General features: G+C 40.5%; 1 protein-coding gene across 2 annotated transcripts in view; it reads left to right on the plus strand.

Moving 5' to 3' along the window:
- Positions 1–580: 580 nt before the first annotated feature.
- The window catches only part of LOC124463087 (GTP-binding protein Di-Ras2), a 101,928-nt gene continuing 82,543 nt past the window's right edge, over positions 581–19,965 (plus strand). For both annotated transcript variants that reach the window (XR_006955528.1, XM_047014802.1), the window contains exon 1: positions 581–743. The gene's annotated coding sequence lies outside the window, so the exon portion shown is untranslated. The remainder of the gene's footprint in view (positions 744–19,965) is intronic.

Here is a 19,965-nt window from a genome sequence, read left to right on the forward strand (position 1 = left end):
CCTGTGGAAAGAATGTCCAGAAATAAAGCCAAGTCACTCGTTTAGTGGCAGAATCCATTGTTATGTCTACAAAATTATTTACAGTTTTTTACAATCGCCATGACAGTTTTTTCAATACCTTAAACAAGTTTTCTAAACTCTTAACGCACCAACACACCTACCACGCACAATTGGAAAAACAGTTAATTTCATGCTCAAAATCACACATTGTAAACTAAACTCAAACACTAATTGTCATAACACAAAAATACACTAAACATGACACCATGTCTACCAAACACTAACACATGTTTTCTTTTCACAGGAACATTTAGTCAATCATAGCACAATGTCATAAAAAACACTAACATCAGATGGAATTACAGAAACTGCATTCTTTTATATGTGTCAGGTCTCACATTATATATGTAACATATGTAAAAATTACATAGGAAAGGTAATTGAATATATTTGATTTGGAGCGGCATTGTTTTTGGTTAATTTGAAACGCTAGTGCAATACCCCTTTATATCCACTAGTGGACGCTGTAACAGTGGGTGCAGGAAAAAAAAGTTCTAGAGCACAGAAGTAGAGCATACGAAAAGGGCAGAGTTGTCGACACGAAAACGAACACGCAGAAGCAAAATCATAGAATTAAGTTATAAAATTGTTGAAATATTAAAGTTACTTTAATTTGGAAACAGAATTAATGATATAAGAAGTGGAAGCTACATTTTGTTTTGTTCTTTCATCCGATGTCTTCGGTAAGTTTTCTTTAACATTTGACATCGTGGTGATTTGTTGTAGCTTAGCCCTAGCATGGTCGAAACGAACATAATATAAGTTGAACAGAAATATTGTTTTGAGTGGAAACCAAATGTAATTGAGATAATTAGTTTAAAACCAATCGGAGATATATGCTGATATGTGGAATTATAGTTTTGTATTTTATCGAAATGGTCGGAATGTATGTGTAACGTGCCAGATAACATGTGGTGATATTGTGCTACTAGAATGAGCCACTACCTTTTGTAAAGAAATATACACAAAGATTTCTTTATTTTCTTTTACTTTGGGGTATGTTTTGCATTGAGAATAGCGTGGTTTTGTGGAGCCGCATTTTGTAGTCGGGCCTTTTTGTTGTCTCCCGCTGTAGCATAGCGATGATGCAGCGTTACCATGGGAAGGGATACAATTAGGGGAAATGATTTTTGTGATATTTGTATAAATTGAGTTGATAACTAATATTGAACTCTGTGACTGTTTGCTATGTGCAGATTGGTTTTTTTCTTCAGTGTAATTGATTGTGTGGATTGGATCATACTTATGGAAGGCCTAGTGGGCAAGTATTAAGACGCCCCCGTGTGTTAGCACGCGTAATTAACGCCGACTTGGCATGCAAAGTCGGCGTCTTTTGCGTCTTGTTTGACACGGCCTCGTCTCAACCACGCGTAAAAAACGCCGACTTCCATACAAAGTCGGCGTCTTTTTCGCCTCGAATTGAAGCGTGTCACGTGACACGTTGCATTTACACACGTAAATTACGTCTCAAACTTTGAGACGTGTCTAGCAAACCACACGAAATTAACGCCTGGTTTGGCACAATCAGCGTCTGGTTTTCCAAAATTAAAGTCTGCTTGCTTGAATCTCCGATGGGAAATTATGACAACAATTGTAACAACTAATACGTAAGCCAAGTAGGTCAAAGGATGCTCATGCGAGCTACTAACAAATGCAATGTTGGTTAGCTAGTTAGCTATTAGTATGAAGTTGGTGGTCACAATTGCAATCCTAAAAAGGGGTGCAGACTAGAGACAAATAAATGCAGTAATATCAAACTGGCTGGTTGTCTGGCTTGAAGCTTTGTGAACTTTCCTTGCACTGCGATTGCGTTGCCTCAGTATTGTGCGCGATTTGGTTTCACTGCCAACATTCCTTAATGTAAGAGGCAATGCGCAAACTCAGTTGGTGGCAAAATACAACTGTTGTTACTATTCATGTCAAGTGTATTTTATTGTCATTTTCAATTACATATGGTCGTACAAACGAAACAGAGTTTCCCCAGGACCATGATGCCATGTTAAAAAACATGACAGTAAGGTGCCAGCGTATATGTAGCCTACAGTGACAGGACAGTATGTACAGTGACAGGACAGTATGTACAGTGACAGGACAGTATATACAGTGACAAGACACTATGTACAGTGACAGGACAGTATGTACAGTGACAGGACAGTATGTACAGTGACAGGACAGTATGTACAGTGACAAGACACTATGTACAGTGACAGGACAGTATGTATAGTGACAGGACAGTATGCAGTGACAGGACAGTATGTACAGTGACAGGACAGTATGTTCAGTGACAGGACAGTATGTACAGTAACAGGACAGTATGTTTAGTGACAAGACAGTATGTACAGTGACAGGACAGTATGCAGTGACAGGACAGTATGACAGTGACAGGACAGTGTGTACAGTGATTGGAGGTAGCAGTTATGAAGTGACAGGTTCTCGTGCCAATATATTGTGATGCCAATTTGTTGAGCGGTCATCTTCCTTGTATAGACCTACAAAAGTGAAATACAATAAATAAAGGTTCATTGGCTGTCCTCACATTCACACAATGTTGTCCTTATACTATACAAATCATCTATGATGTCCTAAAGGCCCAACTCCTTCTCAGGTCACCTTCTGGCAGCAACCTTACAGGTGGGTTTCACTGTGCAACCAGGCCTACCCAAGCTGCTGCTGCTGGGCCAAGGGCTGATTGGAATGGCACACTGGGACTTGCAGATGACGTGAAATAACATTTTTATTTCTGCTGTGTAAGATGTAGGCCTACTGCTTTTAATTTGAGTTGAACGCTGTTAAACACTGCCATGGTCAGCAAACACAAGCCATGGCTCTACTTCAGAAAGGATACTGTTCACAGCTGTATGAATCAATAGGACATTACCATTACCTGAATGACTTGTAGTGGTCAGGAGGTTATGCCTGTTCTGATGTAGGAAATAAACCATGTTAGATTGTTGGCTCTGTGTATTGTTTGGGTCTCCTCTCCCTGTTTTCTGTTTCTGTGTCTTTGGTTCTGTTGCAGGATGGCAGGCAGGTAGAGGAGCTGTGATTGCTGCAGGGGCACACCTGTGACCTGTGCCTTGGTCCTTAATAAGCTGTGCCCTAACAAGCTGGGTCTCTCCATTACTAGCAGGAACATCATCACTGTTTGCCTTTTAGTTTGTAATGATTCTCTACACTTGCACTGATCCCACATCCACTCCCTACACTACTAATTTACATGACCGTCACATAAAACCGTTTTTTGTAAGCACTTTCTATTGAAGAAATACACTGTTATCCATATTCATGTGGCTTTCCACTTCATTTACTTCTGGAGCAATAAAGTATCAATCTAATCTTCCAATGAACCCGGTTAACACAAAATATCGTACACTGCTAATCGTCAGCTAACTAAATGGTAGGCGAATAGACAATCAAGCTTGATATGGTACAGTCATGAACTAGCACTGTTCAAAGATGTCCAACCCAAGTTCTCAATGTCTGCAGAAAAACACAAAAGAGAAGAAACCTGCTCTCGCACTTCTTGCTCTTGCAGTGTTAGGCTACCAATAAAATAATTGTGATAACTTTATCTTCACAGTGCCTGCTTACTAGGGATAATTTTCCATAACAAATAACGCAATGCGTCCTCTACTTTTATGAGGTGACCTGACGCTCAGGTCATTGACCCTTTAGTGACACCATCTATAAGGGTAACACCATTTTCATTATCTGGGAAATCATACCCTAACCTTTTGTTACATTTCCTTCTCATGTAATACACTTTCCCCTACATTCAGCCTTAAAACATACTCCAAACTAACACAATGTACCATCATTAGGCTACAGTGTCTTGGTAAAGGGGTGAAAAATACTAGATTTTAACTAAACTTCCATTCAGGATTACGACTGCAGATGCATTGATTAAAGAGAAGTTTAAAGAATTATAAGACATTTTTGTAAGTCCAACGGTAATATCTGTAGGTTGCCACCTACACTCAGAAGCCAATGCTACTAAGAAACCCTTTTAAAATCAAACACTCTAAAAGTAAGGTTATACAATTTAATTTTATGTCTTTAATTAATTCAATTATGCCTTATGTTTTACGGTGTGTGGTGGTAGGATCCAAACGCAGGAGAGTAGCCAGACTTTGCCTCAAACAAAGGGTTTATTCTTTTAAACGGGAAACAGCCAGGGTCAGTAGCGGTCCTAGCACATTTGGCGCCCTAGACTGATTTTTCACCAGCAACCACTCTTATGCCGCCCTAGGCGGCTGCCTATGTCGCCTATAGGAAAGACCGGCACTGGACAGGGTATTACGTTAACAAGGGTAAGGACAAGACAAAGACTAGACACAAAACAGGAACCTAAAATACACAGAACCAAACAAGACACAGGTGGACACGATAATACAAACAAGAACTGAAACCACTCAACGAGACGCAGGTGAAGACAATGGCAGACACAAGGACGCGGTAGGGCAGGGCAAAACCAAAAACGGGGGCACGGCTGTGGCCGTGACATTATGCCTGCCCAAAGGTGGGTGCCTGTATTATCCCAGACTTCATGTACTGTTTGAACTGGGTTGTGTGTATGGGCAGTCTCAGGGTTATGTCACAGGTGTTGGCCTCTGGGAACACCCTTGGTGCTGGGGGAGGACCAGGGGACAGAAAGATAGTCAAAATATAGTATTTTCCTTAGAGTAGAGGTGCTAGACATGTCGTAAATGGATACAGGTCACTACACAAACGTTGAATGTATTCATTCACACGAGGTAGTAGCCTACACTAAACCTTACAAAGTGCCAATACACACATCTGTATAAGCCTGGCATGAGGTGTGTAGCCAACCAGTGCTTGTTTAATGCTGTCATAACTGGATTCATAGGAAGATTAGATAAGAACTTCAGGAAGTGACAAGCCACGGTAATAAGAATAAACATGAATTTATTTAATAAAAAGTGCTTACAAAGAAACTGTTGGTAAATTAGTAGTGTAGGGAATGGGTGTGGGATCAGTGCAAGTGTTGAGTGTAGAGAATCATTACAAACTAAAAAGCAAACAGTAATGACATTCCTGATAGTAATGGAGAGACCCAGCTTGTTAGGGCACAACTTATTAAGGACCGAGGCACAGATCACAGGTGTGCTCTAGCAGCAATCACAGCTCCTCTACCTGCCTGCCATCCTGCAACAGAACCAAAGACACAGAAACAGAAGACAGAGAAAGGAGACCCAAACAATGCACATAGAGCCAACAATCTAACATGGTTTATGCTATCATCAGAACAGGCATAACCTCCTGACCACTACAAGTCATTCAGGTAATGGTAATGTCCTATTGATTCATACAGCTGTGAACAGTATCCTTTCTGAAGTAGAGCCATGGCTTGTGTTTGCTGACCAACAGCGTTCAACTCAAATTAAAAGCAGTAGGCCTACATCTTACACAGCAGAAATAAAAATGTATTTCACGTCATCTGCAAGTCCCAGTGTGCCATTCCAATCAGCCCTTGGCCCAGCAGCAGCAGCTTGGGTAGGCCTGGTTGCACAGTGAAACCCACCTGTAAGGTTGCTGCCAGAAGGTGACCTGAGAAGGAGTTGGGCCTTTAGGACATCATAGATGATATGTTAAGTATAAGGACAACAGTGTGTGAATGTGAGGACAGCCGATGAACCTTTATTTATTGGCTGTGTATTTCACTTTTATAGGTCTATACAAGGAAGATGACCGCTCAACAAATTGGCATCACAATATATTGGCACGAGAACCTGTCACTTCATAACTGCTACCTCCAATCACTGTACACACTGTCCTGTCACTGTCATACTGTCCTGTCACTGCATACTGTCCTGTCACTGAACATACTGTCCTGTCACTGCATATTGTCCTGTCACTGTACATACTGTCCTGTCACTGCATACTGTCCTGTCACTGTACACACTGTCCTGTCACTGTACATAGTGTCTTGTCACTGTACATACTGTCCTGTCACTGTACATACTGTCCTGTCACTGTACATAGTGTCTTGTCACTGTATATACTGTCCTGTCACTGTACATACTGTCCTGTCACTGTAGGCTACATATACGCTGACCCTGGCACCTTACTTGTTATGTTTTTTAATATGGCATCATGGTCCTGGGGAAACTCTGTTTCGTTTGTACTACCATAAGTAATTGAAAATGACAATAAAATACACTTGACATGAATAGTAACAACAGTTGTATTTTGCCACCAACTGAGTTTGCGCATTGCCTCTTACATTAAGGAATGTTGGCAGTGAAACCAAATCGCGCAAAATACTGAGGCAACGCAATCGCAGTGCAAGGAAAGTTCACAAAGCTTCAAGCCAGACAACCAGCCAGCCTGATATTACTGCATTTATTTGTCTTTAGTCTGCACCCCTTTTTAGGATTGCAATTGTGACCACCAACTTCATACTAATAGCTAACTAGCTAACCAACATTGCATTTGATAGTAGCTCGCATGAGCATCCTTTGACCTACTTGACTTACGTATTAGTTGTTACAATTGTTGTCATAATTTCCCATCGGAGATTCAAGCAATCAGACTTTAATTTTGGAAAACCAGACGCTGATTGTGCCAAACCAGGCGTTAATTTCGTGTGGTTTGCTCGACACGTCTCAAAGTTTGAGACGTAATTTACGTGTGTAAATGCAACGTGTCAAGTGACACGCTTCAATTCGAGGCGAAAAAGACGCCGACTTTGTATGGAAGTCGGCGTTTTTTACGCGTGGTTGAGACGGGGCCGTGTCAAACAAGGCGCAAAAGACGCCGACTTTGCATTCCAAGTCGGCGTTAATTACGCGTGCTAACATACGGGGGCGTCTTATTACTTGCCCACTAGGCCTTCCATACATACTGAAGCCCTGTCGTCATCCGGTGGATGCTGCACCTGTTGCACGTGGACTGGGAGAGAAAAAAAAATAGGACTGTGCACTCATGTTTTTTGTTTTACGTGAGATCTCCAACGTTAAGTACACTACCCGGGTAGTATAGGTCTGCAGATAACTTTCTTCATCTTCTTTTATTTTTCTTCATGGACAATAACTCTTGAGGCTTGAGCCTTACTAAAACACTACATAGGCCTACTGATACTGATAAATGTTAAAAAATGTTTAAACTGTATCTTTGTGCCCAGTATCATTAGTCCTAGAGCGTCCCTAGAAATATCAGCCGTCCTTTGGTTATTTAAAATATGTATATTTTAAAGAGAAAGAATTACGAGTGTTACATATAGATTATAGATTGTTTGCAATGCAGTTTCTTTTGAAGCCTCTACATTTTTGTTTTGTTGGGTTAAGTAAATGCATGCATTTTGTTTCTTTTGCTGCAGAAATTCAGAACAAAAAATGAATGACCGATGTCAGAGTAGCTTTATAGAATGTACGGTTACTGTATTGAAAAAAAGAAGACAGAAACATAATTGCTGCAGTAAAGGCTTCATTTGCAACAGGACATTACTGCAAGAAATATGCAATACAGCTGCCATTTACAGTATTACCCTAGCTCTGGCTCTTTTCTAAGCGCCACCACACATTCTAACTCCTTGCCCTTGTCCCACTCCTCTCCCTTGTCCTGGTACTTGTCTTCCTCTCGTAACTTCAACCAGCTTTTTCTCAGTAGCAATGGAATAAAATACAGGGGATATATTTGTGTTTCAATTCACAATATGAACAGCTGTTCACTTTGACTTTAGCCAAAAAAGTAGGTTTTGAACATAGTGTTATCTGTTCTGACATACAGTGTTAAAGCATTGGTAAAATGGTCCGTAAAAATCGATTGTTTTGGTCTTGGTTGAGCTTGTGTGTAAAAGAAGTTCAAGCATTTAAAATGTGTGTTTACTCTATGCATTTTGCGTCAAAGCAACAAGAAATGTGTTAATTGTATAGCCAACACAAACGGATGTTGTGCTAACTGTGTTAAGAGTTTTGGAAACTTGTTAACGGTATTGAAAAAACTGTCATAGTGATTGTAAAAAACTGTATATAGGCTAGTGTAAGTTTAGCTAACTTGCACGTTATCTTCAAAATGAGCGATATCGAGGAGTCAGCTGAGTTTTACTATCTAAACGATACTGAAGACATAAACAGCGACAAAGAAATTGTTAACTTTCTAAAATAGTCGAAATTTGTGTTTGAATTAAAGCAATTTTAGCAGAACCGTGTTGTCCGCTTTCTATCAAAAGTAATTGGTTGCTAGGCAACACCTGAAACACACTGTGAGAAGACTTGAGAGCTAGCTACTATTAGCCTACCATTTATTTTCATTTACAAAATGAAAAGAGCCAAAAATGCCATACAATAAACAACTTACTAACCTTGACCATTTGGTCATGCCTGGAAATATCAAACTGAGGCTTTGCCGTATTAACCTCGCTATCGCTCGGTTGATACGTTCAAACCTCAATTTGATATTTCCCGGCATGACCTCACTCTCGGTTTGTAAGTAGTTAATATTCACCCCTGCGAAAAGATATTGACCACTGTCATTGGCAGCGGGTTTTGTGCTTCTAATTCACATCTTCCGCAAGTAGTCCGGTCATTTAATGTAACGAAATGTTGTGATACAAATTATTTAACTGTAACTGTCATTGATAACTCTAGCAATTGACTGTAACATCTGCAGCTAAAGAAACGAGCAATAACATGGAAGATTATACCGTCAAGTTGAATATTTATTGAGTAGGAGACATTTGAGAGCTGGTGGCAGGCCCAGTTTCCAGAAAAGAAACAATATCCAGCACAGATGAAAACAGGAAAAGACACAAAGACTTGGATGAGGAGGATATTAACAAAATAGAGGAGAATAGACATGAAATGAACACAAAACGGACCACTGCATGGGCTACTGGTGTTTTCAAGGACTGGTTAGTGGAGAAGGGAATGTCTGCGGATATTGAAAACTATAATGCAGACACTTTAAACCAGACTTTATGGTTGTTTTATCCAATGATGCAGAAATTCTCTGGTGAAAGTTATTCCGTTACCAGTTACAATAGCCTCCGAGCTGGCATCAACCGTTTCTCCAAGCTGGACATTCTACGGAGTCTGGAATTTCAATCAAGCAACGGTGTATTCAAGTCAGTAATCAAAGACCTTCGCAGATCAGGGAAAGATACCAGCCAACATCATCCTCCCATATTCTAAAACTGTGGTAGAAGAAGAGAGAATAGAAAAGATTGTGTGAAGACAGTTAGCAAACTGCCTACTTTGGTTTCCATTTTATTCTGGCAAATTTGCTGGTCACAAATACCATTACATACATTTAAATGATTCTTTATGCATAGTCCTATTATTCAATTGTACAACAATGTAACAACTAGGCACACTTATGCATATACACACATATTTCAAATTACAATTATTATTATTCAGAAAAACTCAGCGTTATAACTAATAAGCTATTGTAAAAGCCATCAAACACACAAGTAGCAAGTACAGTAGCCGTTGCCTCTCGTGAAGTCGAAATCTAGCAAGGACGCCCACTGCTAGGCTAACCCGCCAAAACTACCACCCGCACTTTCCTTTCAACTTCCATATACAGATTACATTTTACAACTTTTACAATCATCACATTTTTACATTGATCATACTTCCTCTATATGTACTGTGAATCCTACTATTAATTAACTAACATTTGTGAATTTCTGAACACTCGCGTTGAAACGGCCGGCACATTGCTTCGAAGTTTGCAGTAAATCACTGATCCTAACTAAACAACAAAATACTCCTCCGTTAAATCTATTCATTACACACACACATCGCTAACACCCCACACTATCATTTCACTATAACATTCAATGAGTATTTAGCTGGTTGACCAACCTGTGGTAGAAGAAAAGAGAATAGAAAAGATTGTGTTAAGACAGTTAGCAAACTGTGCCTACTTTGGTTTCCATTTTATTCTGGCGCATATTTGCTGGTCACCAAAGCTTCTAGCTTTACACTTCACTCTACACTCTAGCGCCATCTAATGCACTGGTGGAGGCTGACAATTGCAGTTGACAATTTGTAAACGTAAGTTTAAAAAAAATAAAGGGGTGCCAAGGTTTTCATTTATTAAACACTAAATATTCAACCCGCTACACAAGCAGCCGCTCTGTCGAAGCGTTATACAAACCACAGCCTGAGGAGCACCGCAGTCCAGCTACTGTCAATGGCAGGTCTCGAATCGCAAGAGATCATGACAGCAACTGGGCATAAATGTGAGGGTAGCTTAAAAAGCTACTGGACTCCAACCACAGCAGCAAGGAAGAAATGGAGCCAAATCCTCTCTTCATCAGATGAGCTCCTTACCTGAATAAGCTATTTCGAAACAAACTAATTATCCATTATCATAGCTTTTTACATTGTACCATGGCCTATTCTGATTTTCAGGTATGTCAGACAAAACTCAGAAACATGTTTCTGCGGACAACCCTGATCAGGAATGGAATAAAGAGTTCAACTTCAACCTCCCCCGAGATGTACCACTGGTTCTCTCAAACTGCACCATCAATGGGAATATACAATTCAACTACAACAAGTAGTGTTGCCTTACAGGGAGCATAAAACCGCGGTGTGGTTCGCCCCGTCGGGATTTATTTTTGGATATGACCTCCGAACAATACATTATCCCTTACATAAACTTGAAGTAAAGCTGGCTATCCGGCAGGGATTCCAAAATTGTGTGGGATTTTGCCTCGTCGGAAATGTGTGTTTCTCTGGGTCTTTCTCAAACTATTACGCCATTCATGTTCAGTGTTGCGAAGCAAGTTGGCTGGTAAATTGATCAAATTACTGCATTATTTTAAAACTATTTTCAAAATCTGCTAACTTGATTTGTAACACTGAACATGAATGGGGTTGTACGTTGCAAAATACGATGTTTGGGACTATTGGTCGCAAATGACACGCTTTACTTCTGCCTTCTTCGATTAGACTACAATAGAAGTCTATGGAAGTGTCCCAACTCTCTTTTTATATGGCTCTACCTAGCTTTGACTACCAAACCTTTTAATCCGTGGCGTGCTTACATAGTCTATAATGTCCCAGTATTTTAAGAAAATATTAACTATAACTATATACATGTTTCTTAAACTATTTGTTCTAGTTCTATCAGAGTGAAAGTTGCTAGTTGTCTAGCATTAACTGTTAAGTCTGTGGCGTTGTTAGACATAAAACTGTACTGGGGCATAGGCCCCTATTCATATCCCTTCTTCCAAGCTTGTTGGCACAATGCACTATTAGGCTATAGAAACTCCCCTCACCAGTGGCGGAACTAGAGTTTTATACATGTGGTGGCCAAGGCTACTTCAGGGGGTCCAGAGTCTTGGGTCACTGTTTTAATTAATATATACAGTATCATTTGGGTCTATAAGTGCTGGAAGCTCAAGCACCAGGGACTTATAATAGCATTTCTGTGTTACAGAAATAACAGTACATAGTTTATTTACAAAACAAAGTGAATTTACAAACCCCCAAAAACACTGCAATTTGACTTGACAGGTAGCACATATCAAGCAGAAATGGACTTGAAAAATATAAATAACTTGGTGCCCAACCACATTACAAATTTACAGTATAATATGTATGTTCATATAGATTATGTTAACTAATAACAAAGAAAAGTTTTGGAATTGGCCTAAACAAGACCAAATTAAATCTGTGGACCGCCTGGGCCAAAAACGCCAGGGCCGATTTTTTGTCCCAGTCCAGCCCTGGTTGTGGACAGTATGTCCAGAAATAAAGCCAAGTCACTCATGTAGTGACATAATCCTTTGTTATGTCTACAAAATTATTTACAGTTTTTTACAATCGCTACGACAGTTTTTCAACACCTTAAACAAGTTTTTCTAAACTCTTAACGCACCAACACACCTACCACACACAATTGGAAAAACAGTTAATTTCATGCTCAAAATCACACATTGTAAACTAAACTCAAACACTAATTGTCATAACACAAAAATACACTAAACATGACACCATGTCTACCAAACACTAACACATGTTTTCTTTTCACAGGAACATTTAGTCAATCATAGCACAATGTCATAAAAAACACTAACATCAGATGGAATTACAGAAACTGCATTCTTTTAAATGTGTCTGGTATCACATTATAGAGATTATAGATTGTGTTTGCAATGCAGTTTCTTTTGAAGCCTCTACATTTTTGTTTTGTTGGGTTTAGTAAATGCATGCATTTTGTTTCTTTTGCTGCAGAAATTCAGAACAAAAAATGAATGACCGATGTCAGAGTAGCTTTATAGAATGTACGGTTACTGTATTGAAAAAAAGAAGACAGAAACATAATTGCTGCAGTAAAGGCTTCATTTGCAACAGGACATTACTGCAAGAAATATGCAACACAGCTGCCATTTACAGTATTACCCTAGCTCTGGCTCTTTTCTGAGCGCCACCACACATTCCAACTCCTCTCCCTTGCCCTTGTCCCACTCCTCTCCCTTGTCCTGGTACTTGTCTCTACTCTCCTTTGCGCAGGTATTACTGTATTCTTACTTTCTTCGTGTTGGTCTGTATTGTTTTTTTCCACACAAGATCAGCACAAAGAGCTCCACTTTGCAGTATATATACCATATAGTCATGTGATTGAAAGAACCTCAACACCATAGTGTTTCCTAGTTGGGAATCAACTGTGATTTATAGTATTTGCATAACTTCAACCAGCTTTTTCTCCGTAGCAATGGAATAAAATACAGGGGATATATGTGTTTCAATTCACAATATGAACAGCTGTTCACTTTGACTTTACATTTACATTAATTCATTTAGCAGACGCTTTTATCCAAAGCGACTTCCAAGAGAGAGCTTTACGAAGTGCATAGGTCACTGATAATAACAACAAGATAGCCCCAAAGCTTTGCGGGTAGCCAAACAAGCACACATTGTGAACAACCAAAAAATAAGTGCCAAAGGGAAAAACCATAAGAGCATGTAATTAAGCAAGTTACAATTTAAACAACATGAATCTGTAAGTGCAAGTGTACCTGTAGATAAACAAGCAATAGTAAAATAAAATAAAAATATAAGATTAACTCAAATAGAATACAACAGTTTAAATCAGCTACCACTAACCAACAAGAGCAACAAGTCTCTAAGCAAGAGTGATCCTTGAGGAAACTAGCATAGGGTTCAGCAAACCATTCCTAATTACCGTTGTACTCCCTGAACAAGTGCGTCTTGAGCCTTCTCTTGAAGGTGGAGAGACAGTCTGTGTCTCTGATGGAGGTGGGGAGTTGATTCCACCACTGGGGGGCCAGGCAGGAGAAGAGCTTGTGTTGGGACCGGGCAGTCTTGAGGGGTGGGACCACACGGCGGTTGTCTGAAGAAGACCGTGGGTGGCGGTGTAAGGGTGCAGGAGAGACTTGATGTAGTCGGGTGCAGTCCCGTTCACTGCTCGGAAGGTCAGTACCAGGGACTTTAGCCAATAAATTAGGTTTTGAACATAGTGTTATCTGTTCTGACATACAGTGTTAAAGCATTGGTAAAATGGTCCGTAAAAATCGATTGGTTGAGCTTGTGTGTAAAAGAAGTTCAAGCATTTAAAATGTGTGTTTACTTTATGCATTTTGTGTCAAAGCAACAAGAAATGTGTTAATTGTATAGCCAACACAAACGGATGTTGTGCTAACTGTGTTAAGAGTTTGAAAACTTGTTAACGGTATTGAAAAAACTGTAGTAGTGATTGTAAAAAACTGTAAGATATAGGCTAGTATAAGTTTAGCTAACTTGCAAATCCTGAGGATAGCCTACTGTAACAGACCTTTCTATGTGACAACGGACAAGGGTGTTTTGTCGCTCGGGAGTTTCAGTAGGCTTGATACTGAACGCATTTGTGAAATCAGTGGGGGTTGTTTGAATAGCGATGTCAAGAAGAGCAGTCGTAAATTACAAGTTACGACTTATGTCCACTGGATCATATACAATTAGATCTAAACCGAACTTACAAAGAGCTTGGTTACACTACCAAAGTTGAATTAGTAATGTTGCGATGCTAGCGTTATTTTGCTAGAGCTAGCTAGCCTATAACATTTCACTGACACTGGGTCTTGCAGCTGTTTGATTAACTGAAATTATTATGAAATGTTATGTTCTACTAGGCATTTGCCTACTTTATTAAGTTACTGTATTTCCAAGCCCTGATAGTAACTGAGATAGCCTAAATAATTCCTCTTTCAAGTAATAAGCCCCCGTTCAAGTTTTGAGCATTAAATTAGCTGCACGGTCTGTAGAAATCTTGAGACAAAGCCACTTTTTTGTTCTAAAAACGGATTATATATTTTTTTTTATTGCAGTGTCACAAGTCTACTGACTGTCTCAGTTTGTTATTGGAGTCGAAGTTCCAACATTAAGTTACTGTACACAGCTACTGTAGGCTAATCAACATTCAAAAAAAAAAATCAGGAAACCTAAACCCAATGCAAAGCTTAAAACTTAATTCAAATATTAGGCCTTTTTCAATCGCGAAAAGAGCTTGTGGTGCTGTGGAAATATTCTTTATTCTGCTGTCTGTTCTTCTTATTCTTCTGTATCTCACAACAAATGTCTCTCTTTGATTTGAATAATGCACTGCAACGCAGCAAAATAAATGCTTCTTTCAACAAGAGGTCAAATGAAATGTCAATCAGCATCAAATTTCCAGTAGCGAATCACATTTTGGGGTGGAACCCGGGGTGGCCAATCAGATGTCAGGGGTGTCCAGTGCCACCCTGGACACCCCTCTGGCTCCGCTACTGCCCACAGGTTCCATCTTTTGGAAGCAGAATGCCCGCAAAGTCCTTGCTGTAGCAGAGAACGAATTTGCGGAATTGCAGAGTGGCAAACGAATAAAATCAAGGTAGCTACCCTTCAATTTTACAAAAGTACTTCCTTTAAATTACACCAAAAAAAAAAATCTGACTGTTGTCTTTTTTTTCTCGAAAAGAGGATGAGACTGCAGGCCTAGAATTCACTAGAACCACCTTTCCATCCCTACTCCTCATTTCATCGTGGCTCCCCCGCCCTTTCTTTGACATTTCTGTCTGCAGTGGGGGCTTTGCAAAGCGACAAATCCTAGCTGTTCCAGCTGCATGGATTTTCTTTTCTGCCAGCACTTCAAGGACATTGTAGGTGGTGAAGAAGTTGTCAAAGAAGAGCTTGTGGTTCGGATCCTGGATTCTCTGGTCTCGTCCACAGGTGGGCGATCACAGCTGCTCTATGTCCTAAAACCTTCTTTCTCTGCTCAGAGAGCTCTGTTGTGGCACCTTGATAGATGAGGAAGTCATAACCAAGGCCACTTTTGCAACAGAGGAAATACACCTTGACTCCCCATGGTTCTGGCTTCCCTTTGATGTACTGAAGCACAGAAAGTTTCCCCCTGAAAGGCACAATCAGCTCATCAATAGGATCTTCCTCCAATGGCAGCTCTAGACAGCGTTTCCTTATGGAGTCATACAGTGGTCTGACCTTGTAGAACACATCAGTGTTGTCTCATTGTTGTCATGCAGGTTGGAGCGAAGCTGGAAAAATCTGTCACGAGACAGGGTGTCCCGGAAAAGGCCGATATTAAAACTGGAAGACCAGTACATTCGCACTCTTGGCAAACCCAGCACCCCCATTACCATATGTAGACCGACGAGGGCTTCAATCTCAGATACTGATGCATGTTTATACCCCTTGACTGCATTTTGTTCTGCATAGATGTTAGTCATGGTTGTCATCAGCTGGAACATCTCACTGGGAACATACTTCTTGAAGTAGTCATAAGGTGTTAGTGGCTCAGGGGGTTCAGGAGCAGGAGCAGGACTTTCCCATGTTGTGTTTACTGGGGTAAAGGGGGTGTGACTCCACTCAATATCACTTTTCTTGGTGAGGTTTCTCTCTGCCTCCTCTGGCTCATAATCCTCTCTGTCTTCCTCATCCTGACCTTCCACTGCCTCAACCTCAACTTCTTCCCCTACCAATGGTACCTCTGCCTCATCCCTGTCTTCCCCTGAAATCATTCACAAAACACTATTTGTCTGTATCTGTCTATATAGGCTTTTTGGTAACACTTTAATTTAGGGCCCTTGCATAACAACTTCATAACACATTCATAAGCCATACATAACATGTTAGTAAGCAATATATGAGCATTTATGGAGAGCTTATGTCAACCATCGCATATTGACATAGGGTGTGGTATGTCACCATACTGTTCCTGAGTATGTAAGGGCCCTAAACCTTGTTTGTATTACTATTATACATACATTTTTAAACTTAAATGTGGTATTGAGACTATTTTTCAATATGACATTTCTTCCTCACTGACTTTCTACACTCACCAACTCTTGAAAATGTACCAGCATCTCCAACTTCCTCATCGCTTCCCAAGTCAACATCAGATATATTTCCATTGTTGATAAGTTCAAGGACTTCAATGGCTGTATATTCTGCACATGGAATATTTTCAACTTATTATCAACTCATTCTCTTGTTCTGATGTACTGTTTTTATAGTAATAAGGTCATTTATCAGTACTGGAGAATTGAGTTCAATATGGACAGCTAATGGACAGCAGTATTTGAAAAAATCCTGTGTAAAAACTCACAGAAACATGTGATATTACAACTTAATTCATACATTACATATTTCAATATTATATCAAATATATGAAATGTTGGCAAAGATATCTATAAATGTAGAAAAAAACTTTATAATTATCCTTTACTTCGGCGTGTGGGGTTAAGTCCTGCCATGTCTCTCTTCAGTGTGGTGGATTTTTTTCAAATAACAACAAGCAGAGCTATACTGCCATCTGATTGGTTGTTAAACCTCCAATTAAATGAACTTGAGGTATTATGTGGTGAAAAATGTTACAAAAAGTAAAAAAAAAAAAAAAAAGCTGTCATGTGACGTCCATTGTAATGGACACAGGGTCTGAAGGGGTTAAGTTGTAGAAATGTATGACAAACGAACAATCATAATCAAGTTTTATGAAATCAATTAAAATCTTCATAAATCCAGGCTCAGTTTGCCACGTTTAATAATCAGACGGCTAGCTTGCCTTAACATACAACCAGCCCGTTATCACATGCAAATTTTTTGGTAGGAAAACTAAGGCCTCGTTTACACGGAAGAAAAACGCATATATTTTCATGCGGTTTGGCCTTTCATTTTCACGAAAACTGAGGTTTTATCACGGAAAACGATCATTTCTAAAAACTCAGTTATTGTGTTTGCGTGTGCACTAGCTTTAGGTTCTCAAACGTCACAGTATGGGACTAAAAAATCATCACGTCATGAGAGTGTCCTGTTTATAGTAATATGTGCGTTCAACATGACCCGACTTCATGCGGCTCTGCAGCCGGCTGGAGGCGGCTGACTTGAAACAGTGAATTCTGGTTAGACTTTTTATCCGACTTGAGACGGCGCAGAGGATACATCACTGTGACGTCGCCATCAAAGTACCGTGAGATCGATTCCAGAACTGACGGGTGTGTAGCCGAACGCATTTTCACAATAGCAACTGCACGGGTTCAAGTGACGACACAGCTATTTCATGATTGGCCAGACTCACACACGACAACTTTGACGCGTGTTTTGTAATTTTCGGACACCTTCAGTTTCGCCAATGCTCAAATCCGGACCAAACAGTTGAATTGAATAAAACATTTATGGAAGAAAGGGTTTTACTCCGCCTCTTCACTAACGGAAAGACTACGTTTAATTATAAACAGAGTAAAGTAAGCAAACAGCGCTTAATCGGCCGTGACTGACGTCAACGCAGCAAACCACGAGAAGCTGAAATGTCCGACTTCACAGAGCCGTTTTCAACTCCCCCCCGACTGCAAGCGGCCACTCTCGCCGGTCGTTTCATGCAGCCGCAGTCCATGTCGAACGCACCTAATAGGTGGGTTCGACTTCATGCAGCGCCGTCGGCACCGCCGGTGCTGCATGAAGTCGAACACAACTAGCGTAATGGGGTCATTTATTTGTGAATTGCGTTACACTTCTGAATCTCGAAATGATCACCAAATATTGTTAGTTTAGTGTGCTGCTGGGTCATGTTACTGCACGTGCACGCGGGCAACAACTCACAGCATAGCAGGGGAGGTGGAGAAGGGGCAAAGTGAGCTTGAGCGAAGTGAGAGGAGTAGTGTTTGCACAACCACTATGATGTAAAGGGAGTTGTGCACTGAATGTAGAGAAGAGAAATTGACGCGAGTATCGATCAATACTAATACCAACGTTGGTATCGATACTGCCAATACTTTCAAACTCAAAACAAGGCTGCACGCTTTGCTCTACCGTGTCCTTACAGAACCAGCATACAAAGTATGCATGCCAGTCTCCACTGGATAAAAGTTGAAGACAGGATGATTGCTGCAATTCTTTTGTCAACATGGCGCCTCTTGCAGTCTAAAACACCAGGGGGGTATTCCAAGTAGCGGGTTTAATGAAAACTTTGAGTTGTTTAACCCTGAAAAGAGGCATACTCCGAGTTCCACGTTCCAGAAAGAGAGGTAACAAAACCTTTTGGTAAGTTTCCATGGTAACTTACTCCTTGAAACTAACCTGCTCGCTAGCAGGTTTTCCATGCCGAACTCTGCTTTCAACCGATCCGCCCCCACTTTCTTAGCCTGATAGCGTTGGCAGACACGGCATATCATTTCCTGGTTCAGCCAAGCGATCTCGAACAAAATTTTATTCGCTTAGTTATACGCCGGAAGACGATTTTAAGACTGCGGTTTGATGTACTTTAATTCCCTGATAAATACCTAAGTTAACGTCACCGTTTCCTGTCACAATCTGTAATTTATTTTAGCAACATTCTCAGCCCTTGGGTCTTCATCGATAGTGTTACTCGCCGTGGATTTGTACTCAGAATTGACCAAATACCTTTTGCCACTGAAATAAAGAAAAATAATTGAAACTAGAGATGGTACAATTTCTGGGGAAATTGTAGGGTGTGCTTGCTTACTTGTGTTGGTTGCAGGGGTCCGTATTTAAATTACATTTCTGTATATTTTATATTAAAATGCATAGCCTACTTATTATTTATAATATTTATATGCTAAAGATTACATAGATTTAAAAGCATATTTTTTTCTGCTCATTTACAACTCAAAATACTAAGAGTGAAGAGTAGAATGAAATAGTTGTCTTCTCATTTCCCCTGCAAGAGGGAATGGTGATCAGCAACCTCATAGTTGAATCAAAACTAATACATTTGGCAGACCAGTGTAAAAATTGACCTAATCTCTATGACTTAAACGTCATTATAAGTTTTTCCATTCTCGTGATATTTTCAGGCATTTAGCCTACTCATATTGCATTAATTCATTAATAAAGAACCCCCTTTGAAATGTAGTTTAACAACAACGTTACCAGCAGTAGCTAGCTATCTCAGATGGAATCGCGATTCAAATAGTATCATCTGCTAACTGACAATATGCCCCAAAAATCGTAAATAAGCTTGACATTTATTTAGGGGAAAATCACTCATTCATAAGAATGTCAGGGGCCCTGCCACCGCGGAGCTTTTCAACCACCTTGGCGACCTCAGCCCCAGAGATAGAAGGGCCCCCCCCCGATGTCCCCAGACTCTGCCTCCACGTCGGAAAGCGTGTTGGTGGAATTAAGGAGGTCTTCGAAGTATTCCTTCCACCGATCCAGGACGTCCCCCGTCGAGGTCAGCAGCGCACCATCCCCACCGTATACAGTGTTGACAGAGCACTGCTTCCCCCTCCTGAGCCGCCGGATGGTGGTCCAGAACCTTTTTGAAGCCGTTCGGAAGTCATTCTCCATGGCCTCGCCGAACTCCTCCCATGCCCGGGTTTTTGCCTCTGCGACCTCCAAAGCCGCGTTCTGCTTGGCCTGCCGGTACACATCAGCTGCCTCTGGAGTGCTACCAGCCAATAAAGTCCGATAGGCC

Source organism: Hypomesus transpacificus, unplaced genomic scaffold (assembly GCF_021917145.1).
Source record: "Hypomesus transpacificus isolate Combined female unplaced genomic scaffold, fHypTra1 scaffold_27, whole genome shotgun sequence".
In the NCBI taxonomy this organism is placed as follows: domain Eukaryota; kingdom Metazoa; phylum Chordata; class Actinopteri; order Osmeriformes; family Osmeridae; genus Hypomesus; species Hypomesus transpacificus.